Source organism: Aquarana catesbeiana, linkage group LG05, assembly GCF_042186555.1.
Source record: "Aquarana catesbeiana isolate 2022-GZ linkage group LG05, ASM4218655v1, whole genome shotgun sequence".
NCBI classification, from domain to species: domain Eukaryota; kingdom Metazoa; phylum Chordata; class Amphibia; order Anura; family Ranidae; genus Aquarana; species Aquarana catesbeiana.
This window is the reverse complement of record NC_133328.1, coordinates 644760558-644776421: the sequence shown is the minus strand read 5'-3', so window position 1 is coordinate 644776421 and position 15864 is coordinate 644760558. Positions and strand designations below refer to the sequence as shown.

The following is a 15864-nucleotide window of genomic DNA, read 5'->3' as shown; positions in this document are numbered from 1 at the left end:
ACGATGGACGGGGCCATGTACTATCAAATCTTGGGTGAGAACCTCCTTCCCTCAGCCAGGGCATTGAAGATGGGTCGTTGATGGGTATTCAAGCATGACAATGACCCAAAACACACGGCCAAGGCAACAAATGAGTAGCTCAAGAAAAAGCACATTAAGGTCCTGGAGTGGCCTAGCTAGTCTTCAGACCTTTATACCATAGAAAATATGTGGAGGGAGCTGAACCTTAATGACTCAGAGAGGATCTGCAAAGAGGACAAAATCCCTCCTGAGATGTGAGCAAACCTGGTGGCCAACTACTAGAAAAGTCTGACCTCTGTGATCGCCAACAAGGGTTTTCCCACCAAGTACTAAGTCATGTTTTGTGAAGGGGTCAAATACTTATTTCACTCATTAAAATGGAAATCAATTTATAACATTTTTAAAATGCGTCTCTCATTGTTAAAATAAACCGACCAATACAATTATAGACTGATCATTTCTTTGTCAGTGGGCAAATGTACAAAATCAGCAGGGGGTCAAATATTTTTCCCTCACTTTATGTCTTAGGCCTGGTCTTAAAGTAGTTAAATCAACTTTACAACATATATAGTAAAAAAAGGGAGGACAGACGATACTGGTCCCATAAAGAATGAGGAAGGACATCTGGTTACAAAGCATAGATGTGCGCAGCCTATTGCATTAGGGTGTGCACCCCAAAGCTCAAACACATATGCATGTGTGTGTGTATATATACAGAAGGTGTCAGAAGAGCAGTGAATGGTGTCATGAGGGCAGATATTGGTGGTGTCAGTAGGGCAGTTACAATATGATTTTAATTATTTTTTGCAATTTTTTAGGAGAAAAAAAAAAAAGATTTTTTTATTTATTTGGTGAAATATCAGGGGTCTAAACATTGGAAATATGCACCACACGGGGTGATTAGGGTGTGCTCAGGCACACCTGGCACACCCTGTGCGCACGCCTATGTTACAAAGGATGGGGAGATGGCGAAGGTATTGAATTTATTCTTCTCCTCAGTCTTCACGAGTGAATCGGGGGGCTTCAGTAACCAAAACTGCAGTGTTTATCCTCAGGACACAACACAGGAAGCACCTCCATGGTTAACAGAGGACAGAATTAGTAATAGACTTGAAAAACTTAACATTAATAAATCACCGGGACCAGATGGCTTGCACCCGAGGGTCCTTAAGGAACTCAGTCAAGTAATTGCCAGACCATTGTTCCTAATTTTTACGAAACAGTCTACTGACTGGAATGGTACCAGCTGATTGGAGAAAATCACCCAGTGGCTGCTGGTGTTCAAAATTTTTGGGGAGGCGCAAACAAAATGAAAAATTCTGAAAAAAAAAACATCAATTGCAGCCTCACTGTACCATCAAACACAGTCACTGTGCCCATCAATTGCTCCCACTGTGCCATCAAATTCTGCCACTGTGCCCATCAATAGCTGCCACTGTGCCATCAAATGCAGCCACTGTGCCCATCAATTGCTCCCACTGTGCCATCAAATTCTGCCACTGTGCCCCATCAAATACAGCTATTGTGCCCATCTTATGCAGCCACTGTGCCGATCCTATGCAGTCACTGTGCCCATCTTATGCAGCCACTGTGCCCCATCGAATGCAGCCACTGCTCCTCATCGAATGCAGCCACTGTGTCGATCATATGCAGCCATTGTGACATCAAATGCAGCCACTGCACCCATCAAATGCAGCTACTGTGCCCATCATATGCAGCCACTGTGACATCATATGCAGCCACTGTGCCTATCAAATGCAGCCACTGCGCCTCATCGAATGCAGCCACTGTGTCGATCATATGCAGCCATTGTGACATCAAATGCAGCCACTGTGCCCATCAAATGCAACCTCACTGTGCCCATCATATGCAGCCACTGTGACATCATATGCAGCCACTGTGACATCATATGCAGCCACTGTGCCCATCAAATGCAGCCTCACTGTGCCCATCAAATGCAGGCTCCAGGGGCGTTGCTAGGTGGGAAAAAGACCAGGGGCTTCAGCCCGAAGTCCGAGCTCGGCATGGGGGGGGTGTGGAGGGGGGTAGGCTTACTTGCTGGTTGCTGCCTGGCTTACCAGTGCCCATCAGTGCTGACCATTACACTGACCTACCTGACACACACTGACCTAATTGACCCACACTGACCTACCTGTCCATTACACTGACCTACCTGACCAATACACTGACCTACCTGACCCATACTGACCTACCTGACCATTACACTGACCTACCCGTCCATTACACTGACCTACCTGATCCACACTGACTTACCTGACCCACACTGATCTACCTGACCATTACACTGACCTACCTGACACACACTGACCTACCGGACCAACACTGACCTATCTGACACACACTGACCTACCTGACCATTACACTGACCTACATGACCTGCACTGACCTACCTGACCTTTACACTGACCTACTTGACACTCACTGACCTACCTGACCATTACACTGACCTACCTGATCATTACACTGACCTACCTGACACATGCTGACCTACCTGACCATTACACTGACCTACCTGACCATTACACTGACCTACCTGACACACACTGACCTACCTGACCATTACACTGACCTACCTGACACACACTGACCTACCTGACCCACACTGACCTACCTGACACACACTGACCTACCTGACCCACATTGACCTACCTGACACACACTGACCATTACACTTACCTACCTGACTTTTCCACACCAGACTTCAGATGACCTCCTCCTGCAGCTCAGCCTTACCTGTAGTGTGCAGCACACCCATCCTATTCATGGACAGTGAGAGACAGCAGGCAGCCAGAGCCAGGACAGGAGAGCAGCCCGCCCATTTACACAGAGCGAGCGCCAAGTGGGGATCTTATAGTGCTCGGCGTGGCCGCATTGTAAATTCCTGCCTGCAGCGACATCACATGTCCCGTGGTCCCAGCATTGGACCAGTGGGACGTCAATCATAGGTGCTGCAGGCTCCAGGAGGCGGGACTTGTTATGTCACTCGGCCGCGCTCGGAGTCGGATCGGTCCCCGCTGGCTGCCGCTGAGTGGCTGCTCGGGCTCGGGGCTAATAATAGAATTATGAATGCCCGAGACCTGGGGCTTTTTCGGGGCCCACTCGGGGCTCCAGCCCCCCTCAGCCCCCCCCTCCCAACGCCACTGGCAGCCTCACTGTGCCCATCAAATGCAGCCTCATTGTGCCCATCAAATGCAGCCTCACTGTGCCCCATCAAATGCAGCCTCACTGTGCCCCATCAAATGCTCCCTCTGTGCCCCATCAAACGCAGCCACTGTGCCATATCAAATGCTGCCAGTGTGCCCCCTGCCCACCGTCTGCACTTACCCTGCCTGATAGGCATCCAATCACAGCGCCTGTCGTTTCAGCCAATCAGGTGACGGGTAACAGATCCGAGCACCTGATTGGCGGAGAGGGGGTTTGGTGGTAGGAAAGCGAATATTCATTTGTTTTTCTAACACAGCTGAGTAGGTATTCTGGATGACCACCCTTTTGTAGGTACACCAACAGGGCCCTCAGATATCTGGAGAACCCGAATGAAACGAGAGGCAGGTTGTGCATTCGTAAGATGTCATTCCCGGGGCTCAGACCGCCTGTAATATACAGCATGGTGATATGGCAGAAGGATTTCTCTCGGGATCATTAATAAAGATATATGAAGTCAGTTACCTGTTCACCGTCTGGTATCCCGGCGTCTCTCGGAGGGTCAGAGGTCGGAGCGGACAATGTGACGGCCATGTGGGCACACAGGGAGAGGACCAGAAAGAGACCCATCTGAGGATTTCCTGATCTACCTGCAGAAGGTACAGCTCCGTCTGCCTGATGCTGTTCAATCCCCGGACTTTATATTTACATTTTCATATCACCGGTAGGACGGGACTTCCAACACCACTCCTTTTAAAGCAAACTTCCAGCTTTGTTTAACCACTTTGCGACCAGCCGGCGCAGTTGTACTGCGGCAGAATGGCACGGCTGGGCGAAACGACTTTACTTTACGTCGCTTCGCCCTTTGGCCACTAGGGGCGCTCGTCCCCGGAGCCGATGCTCGTGACGCGGCAAGAACCTGGGGAGAAGAGACCGATCGTGTGTTCATACAAAGTATGAACAGCGATCTATCTCTTCCCCCTAGCAAGTCCCATCCCCCTTTTTAGTTAGAACACGTAGTAGGGAACACATTAACCTCTTGATCGCCCCCTAGTGGTTAACCCCTTCACTGCCAGTGACATTATTACAGTAATCAATGCATTTGTATAGCACTGATCGCTGTATAAATGTCAATGGTCCCAAAAATGTGTCAAAATTGTCCGACGTGTCCGCCGCAATATCGCAGTCCCAGCAAAAATCGCAGATCGCCGCCATTACTAGTAAAAAAAAAAAAAAATTAATAATAAAAATGCCATAAATCTATCAACTATTTTGTAGACGCTGTAACTTTTGCGCAAACCAATCAATATACACTTATTGCAATTTTTTTTTTACCAAAAATATGTAGAAGAATACGTATCGGCCTAAACTGAGGGAAAAAAAATGTTTTTTTACATATTTTTGGGGGATATTTATTATAGCAAAAAGTAAAAAATATTGCGTTTTTTTCAAAATTGTCACTCTTTTTTTTGTTTATAGCAAAAAAAAAAGAAAAACCGCAGAGGCGATCAAATACCACCAAAAGAAAGCTCTATTTGTGGGGATAAAAGGACGTCAATTTTGCTTGGGTGCAACGTCGCACGACCGCGCAGTTGTCAGTTAAAGCAACGCAGTGCCGAATCGCAAAAAGTGCTCTGGTCAGGAAGGGGGTAAAATCTCCTGGGGCTGAAGCGGTTAAAAAAAAAAAAATTAAAATGAATGTTATAAAACAAGTGAATAGAAAGAAGAGCTTGCAATCCATAACTCAGCTTTACTGAACATCGAATATGGTCAGTGACTGCGAAAAATGTATCACTCCCCTTTAGGCTAGGTTCACACTGCTGCGAATTCTATTGTGAATTTGAGCTGTTGCGATAGCTCAAATTCGCAAGTCATTTAAATTACATAGATTAACATTAGTGCCGTTCACATCAATGCGTTGCGAATATAACCTGCGGGGAAAAAAAGGTCCTGTGCGAGATTGATCCGTGTGCGATGCGAATTCAGCTCCATAGACTGAAAAATTTGCAGTAGAATCGCAAGAACACATATAGAATTCGCAATGCAAATTTGCAACGCAATCGGAACAAAGTCGCGCTAAATTCGCACTGCAGCAGTGTGAACCTAGCCTGTCTTGCACAGTTGTACAGACTCTTATCTTTTTAGAAATCTTTTATGAAGGGGGGGGGGGCATCTCTGAACCCCACAATTGGAGATTTTGTTACGCTTTGTCTATAAATGAAAGGACCTTTTACTTTGGATGTGAAAGATCGCTGGTGTGACAACATCCTTAATTTCTTTAGCTTAGAATTAAAAAACCTGAAACCTAAATAAAATAATAAATAGAAATAAACAAAACAAAAAGCATATAAAAAAAATAAATAAAAAAATAAAAACATTCTCCAAACTGCAAAATATCAAAGAATCACATTCTTTCCATCCAAATGAAATGTTCTGTTTTGTATCTCTTATAACTATTGTACAGTGCCTTGAGAAAGTATTCACACCCCTTGAAATTTTCCCACATTTTGTCGCGTTACAACCAAAAACATAAATGTATTTTATTGGGATTTTATGAGATAGACCAACACAAAGTGGCACCATGTTTCTTGATTTTTAAAAAATTGGAGAAAAAAAAAAAAATGAGATCACCTTGGGGTGTCCACTTTCCACAAATGGGTCATTTTGGGGTTGTTGCTGCTATCCTGGCATTTTTATTTGTTATGCTTTATAACGGAAACTGATGAAAGCAGTCTCTTTTTCTCAACATTTTTGTTCCGTTGTGCAGTTCAATATAGAACCCTGCTCATGGAGCTTACAATCTAAAGGGATTGCCTTGAAAAAGTATTCATACCCCTTGAAATTTCCCACATTTTGTCATGTTACAACCAAAAATGTAAATGTATTTTTTTGGGATTTTATGTGATAGACCAACACAAAGTGGCTCATAATTGTGAAGTGGAACGAAAATGATACAAATAAATATGTACCTGCCTTTGCACACACATGAACTTTAATGGCATCCCAGTCTTATGCCCCGTACACACGGTCGGACATTGATCAGACATTCGGACAACAAAATCCATGAATTTTTTCCGACGGATGTTGGCTCAAACTTGTCTTGCATACACACGGTCACACAAAGTTGTCGGAAAATCCGTTCGTTCTGAACGCGGTGACGTAAAACACGTACGTCGGGACTATAAACGAGGCAGTGGCCAATTGCTTTCATCTCTTTATTTATTCTGAGCATGCGTGGCACTTTGTGCGTCGGATTTGTGTACACACGATCGGAATTTCCGACAACGGATTTTGTTGTCGGAAAATTTTATAGCAAACTCTCAAACTTTGTGTGTCGGAAATTCCGATGGAAAATGTGTGATGGAGCCCACACACGGTCGGAATTTCCGACAACAAGGTCCTATCACACATTTTCCGTCGGAAAATCCGACCGTGTGTACGGGGCATTAGTCCGTAGGGTTCAATATTGAGTTGGCTCCGCCCTTTGCAGCTATAACAGCTTCAACTCTTCTGGGAAGGCCGTCCACAAGGTTTAGGAGTGTGTCTATGGGAATGTTTGACCATTCTTCCAGAAGAGCATTTGTGAGGTCAGGCACTGATGTTGGACGAGAAGGCCTGGATCACAGTCTCCACTCTAATTCATCCCAAAGATATTCTATGGGGTTGAGATCAGGACTCTGTGCAGGCCAGTCAAATTCATCCATCCCCTTAGAACTCCCAGCCAATCCGTTCTCAGGCTTCTTGTTTGGCCAGGAGGAAAAGCAACGGCCCCGGCAGCAACAGTCTCTTCCAGGAGCCATACCCCGGATTCAGCAGTGCACCAACACCACCACTTCATCATTGTCCTCCTCCCCACACCTCTGCCGCAGCATAAGGTAAGGCCAAGGATCGCTGCCTTCCTGATTATTCGATGGAGCGCCGGGGGTGGGATAGTGTGAGTCGATCGCCGTCTTTCCAGTCGATCGAGTGCCGGGGGGGTGGGTTAGTGTGATTGGTTTTCGCCGCCTTCCCGATCGATCGAGTGAGCGCATGCGGGGTGGGGGGGTAGTGTAAGTAAGGGGGCCAGGTTTGTTTGCCGCCCCCCCCAAATATTGAGCACCAGCCGCTACTACTTTCCTCCACTGCTTTTCTTTTTCCCTCTATGGATCCAGATTAAAGGAAAAAACCCCGATGTATCTCCTGGGTAAAGAACCAAACAAGGGAATGCACCCACAGTGTAATACCGCTTTGTTAAATATTAAAAATATGTATAAACCAGGTTGCACCCACTTGTTAGATATTTTCAAACACAGAACAGATCAACCCAGAAGCGCTGTGCCGGGGTGAGTCTCACAAGTCGAATATGAAGTCACCAGTCAAACCCCATCAAACGCGTTTTGCCTCTCTGACAGGACGTCTTCAGAAGCTCACTATACTATCCTATCACTTTGCCAATGTTGCTTCAGTAGAATCTACTCCACCTCTTAAAACCCTTGAGGTTTTTCACCTTAATGCATTCTATGTATTAAGGTGAAAAACCTCCTGTCTTGCAGCTGCCCCCCAGAGCCCCTCCCCCCCTTTTACTTACCTGAGCCCGATCGTTTCAGCGACGGGGACGGGCACACCAGCTCCAGCCGGTGTCTCGGGTCCTGACTGGATAGATTGATAGCAGCGCAGCCATTGGCTCCCGCTGCTGTCAAATAAATCCAACGACATGGGAGCCAGGGGGGGGGGGTGGGGCCGCAAGAATTCCCTGAGGGAGAGCGGCTCTCCAACAGGCCACACGAGAAGAGGAGGAGCCAGGAGCGCTGCTGAGGGACCCCAGAAGAGGAGGATCGGGGTAACTCTGTGCAAAAACAACTGCACAGAGGAGGTAAGTACGTCATAGCTCCCAACTGTCCCTGATTGGGAGGGACTGTCCCTGATTTGGAGCAATGTCCCTCTGTCCCTCCTCTGTCCCTCCTTTGTCCCTCATTTTGGTCTGATCTATATAGATGTATATAAAATGCACTTTTTATCTATCAAAAAGTGTTTCCCAGAGCTAAGCCTTTCATCTGATTTCTAAAATGCTGCATTTGTAAATTCCAAAAGCCAATATAAAGGAATAGTAGTGGTAAAAAAAAGCACTTGTGGGTTTAACCAATCTTGTTTCTTTGTACAATTCTCCTTTAAGGGGGCGTGGCCAGGGGTGTGTCCTATGCCTGCATACTTTTGCTGATAGGTGTCTCTCAAAAAGTTGGCAGGTATGATGACATTTTTTTTTTTTTATAAAACGAACCTTTAAATATCCTTTAACTGCACTAATCCAGGAAGATCCAAATGTCGGTAAAAATCAGAACAAGAACAAAAGCGTCAAATCGTTTATTGATCAAAGATACAAATCCAACAAAAATCACTGGCATGAGCCGTGTGCAGCCAACACCATCCATGTGTAGAGCAGAAGGCAGATCAGAGCTCCCCCTAGTGCCCGACTATCACTAGTGGGGGGGGGGGGGGGGAGGGGTGGAAGTGTCAATTTCCTACAATAGAAATGTGTTACATTTGCTATTTATACACTAAAACGTTACATTACTTTAACTTCTGCACAAGCAACCGCAAAGCGCTCCTGTAATTGGAGGGTCGTGTCGGCAGCACCCCGGAGATCTCAGCCGAAGGGCAGCATTTCGAATAAGCACCCCAGACAACTGCCCGGCATTGCAAAACCCGCTGGATGAGTCGGGATCTGGTCTGCGACTACGTCCGCGTTTGTCTCGTATTCCGAATCCACTTCATTGGAGATCTTCATAAAAAGAAATACAGACAACAGAAAGCACGATTGTAACAAATGATCATCAATTCAATCGTACACACACATACAGGGGATGATTAAACAAGAATCTACACCTTAAAAAAAATAAAATAAAGAATTGACATCAATATTTGCCCAGTGAAAGTGGATATACATTCATTCTGTGCAAATGGGGCAGCAACCCCAGCCCCCCCCCCCAAAAAAAAAAAAAAAAAAAAAAAAACTGAATGCACATAGGCTTTATCCTGTGCTGTTTGAATGTAAAGATTTGGTTTTAAATGGAAAACACCACATTTGGCCACTAGATGGAGCTAAGTATTGTGGGACATTCTTATGCTACTTAGCTCCATCCTATAGACAACTGCAGTATTTTCCATTTCAAGACAACGATTTACATTCAAGCAGCACATTATAGCCTTTTTTTTTACGTTTGTTTTTTACCCTGTTTTCACAGATGGCACTTTAACTGGGTGAATGGTTGTGCAATTTTTTTTTTTTTTTTTTATAAATCCATCCCACAGATCTAACCAATTGAATATCAACCAATAACACCCCTTCATTGTTCAGTTTTCAGTACTGTGATAGTTTGATTGACAATTACTGTCGTGTAACACCATACCCAAATTAATTATATAGAAAAACTGAGAAAAGTGGGGACTTTAAAGGTGCAAATGGACACATCATAATTAAAAAAAAAACATTATGTTTTTTTGAAGTCAATAAAATTCATCATGTAAAACAGATATTTTCAGCAGTAACATTTATCACATTGAATAAAAGAAATTGTGCTTCCACTCGACATGTTTCGCCGAATATTTACACGGCTTCTTCAGGAGTATATGCATCAATCTGTAAATTGTGTCAGATATTGTTTTATAGATTCATTCAATGGTAGTTGACACACCACATAGAACTGGTCTGGACAGCTAGTTAGACAGCCACCGAGAAGGAATCTTGGACTCCTAAGTGAACCCCAGGAGCATGTTGAGACTCTATTTGATTTTTATGTATATTGTCCAGCAACACCCATGAATTATGGGAATTATCAGATTGTGTTATTTGTCTCAGTCTGTTTGCTCCCTCGTGGGCTCCAGCCAAGGCTGTCAACTACCATTGAAACTATAAAACAATATCTGGCACAATTTACAGACTGATGCATATACTCCTGAAGAAGCCGTGTAAATATTCGGCGAAACATGTCGAGTGGAAGCATCGTTTTTCATTCAATGTGATACATGTAACTGCTGAACATATCTGTTTTACATGATACATTTTATTTACTTTTAATAAATAATGTTTTTTTAATTATTATGTGTCCGTTTGCACCTTTAAAGTCCCCCCTTTTTTTATTTTTCTATATCCAATTATTGGGATGTGGTGCCAATACATTTTTTCTTCGTACAGGACTTAATAGTAGTATCGTACCCAAATTAATGTTGTATCGTTTTTGTTTTTTTTTTAGTTTTTTTTTTCTAGACAATAGAGATTCCTTTGGGTGCAAATAATTAAAACTTTTTTTTATTTTTTTGTTTTTTTACTAAATGGAAAAAAGAACAAACACGTTGAAAAAAAAACAGCTTCCCTTAACATTTGCAGAACAAATAAAAATGCCAGGATGATACGAAAAACCTCTTTGTGGAAAGTGGACCCCCCAATGTGATCCAATTTGTTTACATTTGTGATCACTGTGATTTTTTTTTTTGGGTCATCACAAGGTATGGAGATGCTCTGATTGGCTCTGTGTATTTTTGTCTGTGATCTGTGATTTCTTAAAAAAACAGCTCAATCACAGACTTCAAAGGGCGCACTTATGTGTTTTCTGCAACCCTGCTGGTGCTCTAATGACCTTCAAGTCAGTTTACCCCGCTATTTTATATATGTTTACAACCTATTAAATTGAACCAACCCTCTTACCCCCAGATTCATCATGTGCTTGCTCCTGACGAGTGACCGCCTAGTCACGAAACGCGTTGAGCTGCCACACGTTTTGATTACCAATTAGTACCCATGATATTATGTTTACCCTCTTTACCCTTTCTGGTTTGGATCTTGTGGTCATAGGCCGTGCAAGGATTACTATGTATTACCAACTTCTACCCTTACCTTTCTTGGTGAAATTTTGGAAGTTATAGCCTATTATACAATGTGACAATGAGCTTGTAACATTTTATGTTTTACATTATTATGCTATAAATGCTATGTATTGTATATTTTACATGTTCTATATTTGACTGTACCTCATGACAATTATTAAAAATCCTTCCAATTACTTCACCATTTGTACTTTATCGTCATCATATGCTTCATTTAAAGTCCCACCACCCTGTTCTCGCCCCTTCTTTTGATATACAATAGGGATGGAAATATGTGACCTTACCAGGCCACAATTTCAATTAAAGTCCCAAGGGATGGACTATCAGCCTCACCAGGCCAGATGTCCTTAAAGTCCCTACCCCCTTGCCTTTGCTGAAATAGTGGATAAAAGCCGGAAGGTTTTTGGTCATTTTGATAATTTGCCAACTTTTTTTCACATACTTCTCAGATCAGATTTTTTTTTATTTAAGGTGATCTATAAATCAATCAATTAATCAATATCTTTGATCAAATAATGGATTAATTAATGATACGGCAGTGCCAGCTGTTCATATTTTAATCCTCTCGGGTTCCGTATTTTGTCTACAAATCATAAAACTTTATCTGCTGGGTCATGTGTCTCCGCATATTTATTATTTGCAAAAAAAGTTGAATCTGTTATTTTGTATTTATTTTGCTGATAAAATGACTCCGGGCCTATTTTTCAGACTTGGTGTTTACAAGTTAAAATTATTTTTTTTTTTGCTAGAAAATTGCTTAGAACCCCCGAACACTACATATATATATATATATATATATATATATATATATATATATATATATATATATATATATATATATATATATATATATATATATATGTTAAAAATTGCGCTTGTAGGACCGCTGCGCAAATACGGTGTGAAATAAAGTATTGCAATGACTGTCATTTTATTCTCTAGGGTGTCTGAAAAAAAAAATATTATATATATATATTTTTTTTTTTTTTTTTTTTCAGACACCCTAGAGAATAAAATGACAGTCATTGCAATACTTTATTTCACACCGTATTTGCGCAGCGGTCCTACAAGCGCAATTTTTGGGGAAAACATACAGTTTTTTAATTAAAAAATAAGACAACAGTAAAGGTAGCCCAATTTTTTTTTTTTTATATTGTGAAAGATAACGTTCCGCCGAGTAAATCGATACCCAGCATGTCACGCTTCAAAATTGCGCCCCGCTCGTGGAACGGCGACAAACTTTGACCCTTAAAAATCTTCATAGGCGACGTTTAGAAATTTATTTATTTTTTCCTCCCTCCCCTTTTTGTATTTTTTTTTTTAATGGCCTTAAATATATTGGATGAAAAAAAAAAAGAATTGATTTATGTTAAGATATACTCTGTGATACACATGCAACAAACAAAATGTGTCTGTCTATATGTATAATAATTGTTGGAAAGAAAAATATATAGAATTAATAAAAAAAAAAGAAATTTCTACAGATTACCAGTTTTGAGTTACAGAGGAGGTCTATAAATAGAATTATTGCTCTCGCTCTAACGATCGCGGCGATACCTCACGTGTGTGGTTTGAACACCGTTTTTATATGCGGGCGTGACGTACATATGCGTTCGCTTCTGCGCGCGAGCCTCGGTGGGACAGGGCACTTTAAATATTTTTTTTCCCTATTTATTTTACTTTTTATTTTTATTTTTACACTGTCCTTTTTAAAAAAAAATGTTTTGGGTCACTTTTATTCCTATTACAAGGAATGTAAACATCCCATGTAATAAAAAGAAAAAGCATGACAGGACCTCTTAAATGTGAGATCTGGGGTCAAAAGGACCTCAGATCTAACATTTACACCTAAATGCAATAAAAAATAAAAATAAAAAAATTTTGCAAAAACGAAAAAAAATTCCCCTTTAAGACCAGGAATGGACAAGGAATGTAAACCTCCCTTGTAATAGAAAAAAAAAGTATGACAGGATCTCTTAAATATGAGATCTGGGGGGTCAAAAAAGACCTCAGATCTCATATTGACACTAAAATGCAATAAAAAAAAATAAGAATAAAAAAACATTTTTTGCAAAAAACAAAAAACAAAAATGTCCCCTTTAAGACCAGGAATGGACAAGAAATGTAAACATCCCTTGTAATAGAAAAAAAGTATGACAGGATCTCTTAAATATGAGGTCTGGGGGGTCAAAAAGGACCTCAGATCTCATATTTACACTAAAATACAATAAAAAAAATAATAAAAAATTAAAAAAAAATTTTTGCAAAAAAAAATATAATAAATGTCCCCTTGAAGACCATTGGCCGGAAGTGACATTTGATGTCACTTCCGCTATCCAATGCTATGGAGCCGAGCGGGGGGCCAATCATCCCCTCACTAGGCATCAGGCTGTGAGGGGAGAGGACCCGATCATCTCTGCCGCTACCGGCGGAGACCACTGGAGCGCAGCGAGAGGGGGGGGGCCTCTCCCGCCACCGATAAAATGATCTGGCCGGAAAATCCGCCGCTAAGACCACTTTTATCTTGTAGCGGACCGCCCGCTGTTGAAGAGGATACCGGGGTTATGGCAGCTATCTGCTACTATAACAACGGTACTCCACTTCAAACAGCTGACGTAGAACTGCGGTGGGCGGTCCTTAAGTAGTTAAAGGCTCGGTTCACACCGGTGAGATCCCGGACATCGCAAGCGATTCGCATTGCATTACCTGCGCACATTCACATGAGATGTCTGTACAGTGCAAACTCAGCCGTACAATTTGTATGGCTTGAAATCGCATTCAAACTGAAATGGCGCAAGACCCTTTATTTTTTGTCGGCTCCGGAATCAGACGACACGCGTGTTCAGACCCATGTGATCCGATCTCATGTGATTTCGCAGTTCGCACTGCATTCGGCGAACCGATTTGGGGACGTCATTAACTTTATCCTGACGGCTGCAGCGGTTGGCAGAGAGCGGTGTGCACTGCCTGCGAGTCAGATGCGATGCGGGAAGGCGCACAGGAATCGCTGTGGTTCCCGCATCGCCGCAGTGTGGACCGAGCCTTAGCCTATCGGTGGATCCCGGGGCTCAGACCGCCTGTAATATACAGCATGGTGAAATGGCAGAAGGATTTCCCCCGGGATCATTAATAAAGATATATGAAGTCAGTTACCTGTTCACCGTCTGGTGTCCCAGCGTCTCTCGGAGGGTCAGAGGTCGGAGCGGACAATGTGACGGCCATGTGGGCACACAGGGAGAGGACCAGAAAGAGACCCATCTGAGGATATCCTGATCTACCTGCAGCAGGTACAGCTCCGTCTGCCTGACGCTGTTTAATCCCCGGACTTTATATTTACATTTTATATTACCCGGAGGACGGAACGTCCACCGCCACTCCTTTTAAAGCAAACTTTCAGCTTCATTTGAAAAAATTTATTTGAATGTTAGAACACAAGTGAATGGGAAGAAGAGCTTGCAATCCATAACCCAGCTTTACTCAAAATGGAGACGGTCGGTGGCAGCAAAATCTATGACTCCGGCCTTTCCTTCAGTCTTGCACAGGTTATTTTATTTATTTATTACAGGTACTAATATAGGGCCATCAATCTATGGACTGCTTTACATATACATTATATACATACAGTATCTGTATGGTCTGCGGCTGGTCTGGGGCTGCATGAGTGCTGCCGGCACTGGGGGGCTACAGATCATTGAGGGAACCATGAATGCCAACATGTACTGTGACATACTGAAGCAGAGCATGATCCCCTCCCTTCAGAGACTGGACCGCAGGGCAGTATTCCAACATGATAACGACCCCAAACACATCTCCAAGATGACCACTGCCTTGCTAAAGAAGCTGAGGGTAAAGGTGATGGACTGGCCAAGCATGTCTCCAGACCTAAACCCTATTGATCATCTGTGGGACATCCTCAAACGGAAGGTGGAGGAGCGCAAGGTCTCCAACATCCACCAGCTCTGTGATGTCATCATGGAGGAGGGGAAGAGGACTCCAGTGACAACCTGTGAAGCTCTGGTGACCTCCATGCCCAAGAGGGTTAAGGCAGTGCTGGGAAATAATGGTGGCCACGCAAAATATTGACACTTTGGGCCCAATTTGGACATTTTCACTTAGGGGTGTACTCACTTTTGTTGCCAGTGGTTTAGACCAGTGTTTCTCAACCTTTTTCCAGTCGGGGCGCCCTTAAAAAGTATTTTTAGTCTTGAGGCACCCTAGTCCAAGGCTTGGTTCACGTTACTGTGTGTCGTGGAATACGCGCAAAATCGCACTGGTTCCTTAGACACAGGCAAATGCTCTGCTCTTTAGGGGTGCCGTTAATTCTTAATGGTACCCCACACATTGGAAAACGTGGGGTGCATTTGGTGCAGTGCAATTTAAAAAAAAAGGTCAGGGACTTCTTTCCCTGCATTTTTGTGGGTAGGGAAGCCCATTGAAATGAATAGGCTGCCCTACACATATCACGCAGCCACACAGATTTGAACCAAGGGCTTGTTCACATGTCAGGTTGGAGGGGCAGTAAAACCACATGGTTTAGCTGTTTTTAACACCCTCAACTTCTCCCCCTTTAGCTGCAGAGGCAGCAGCTGGAGGTATACCTAGGGTGAATGGGGCTGCACTGCAACTACCCCGCAACTGTGTGGTGAGGAGGCAACATAATGCCACTTTACCGCCTGTCAAATGCACCTCTGTGCATGGATTGCTTTTCAGAGGAGCAGCAGTCCTTGCTGCTATCACAAACAAGCCATACAAAATCAGTTATGATGGTACAGGAATTGGGGGGGTCAAGATTAAAAGTAACATACACATGTAGACACTTGT

At 43.2% G+C, this 15864-nt stretch overlaps 1 long non-coding RNA gene across 1 annotated transcript; it reads right to left on the bottom strand.

Moving 5' to 3' along the window:
- Positions 1-8508: 8508 nt before the first annotated feature.
- LOC141146189 (uncharacterized) lies at positions 8509-14413 on the bottom strand. The gene is made up of 2 exons (XR_012244753.1): positions 14197-14413; positions 8509-8941 (listed from the first exon to the last, which is right to left on the bottom strand). It is a non-coding gene; the product is annotated as an uncharacterized lncRNA (long non-coding RNA).
- Between the last annotated feature and the right edge of the window lie 1451 nt (positions 14414-15864).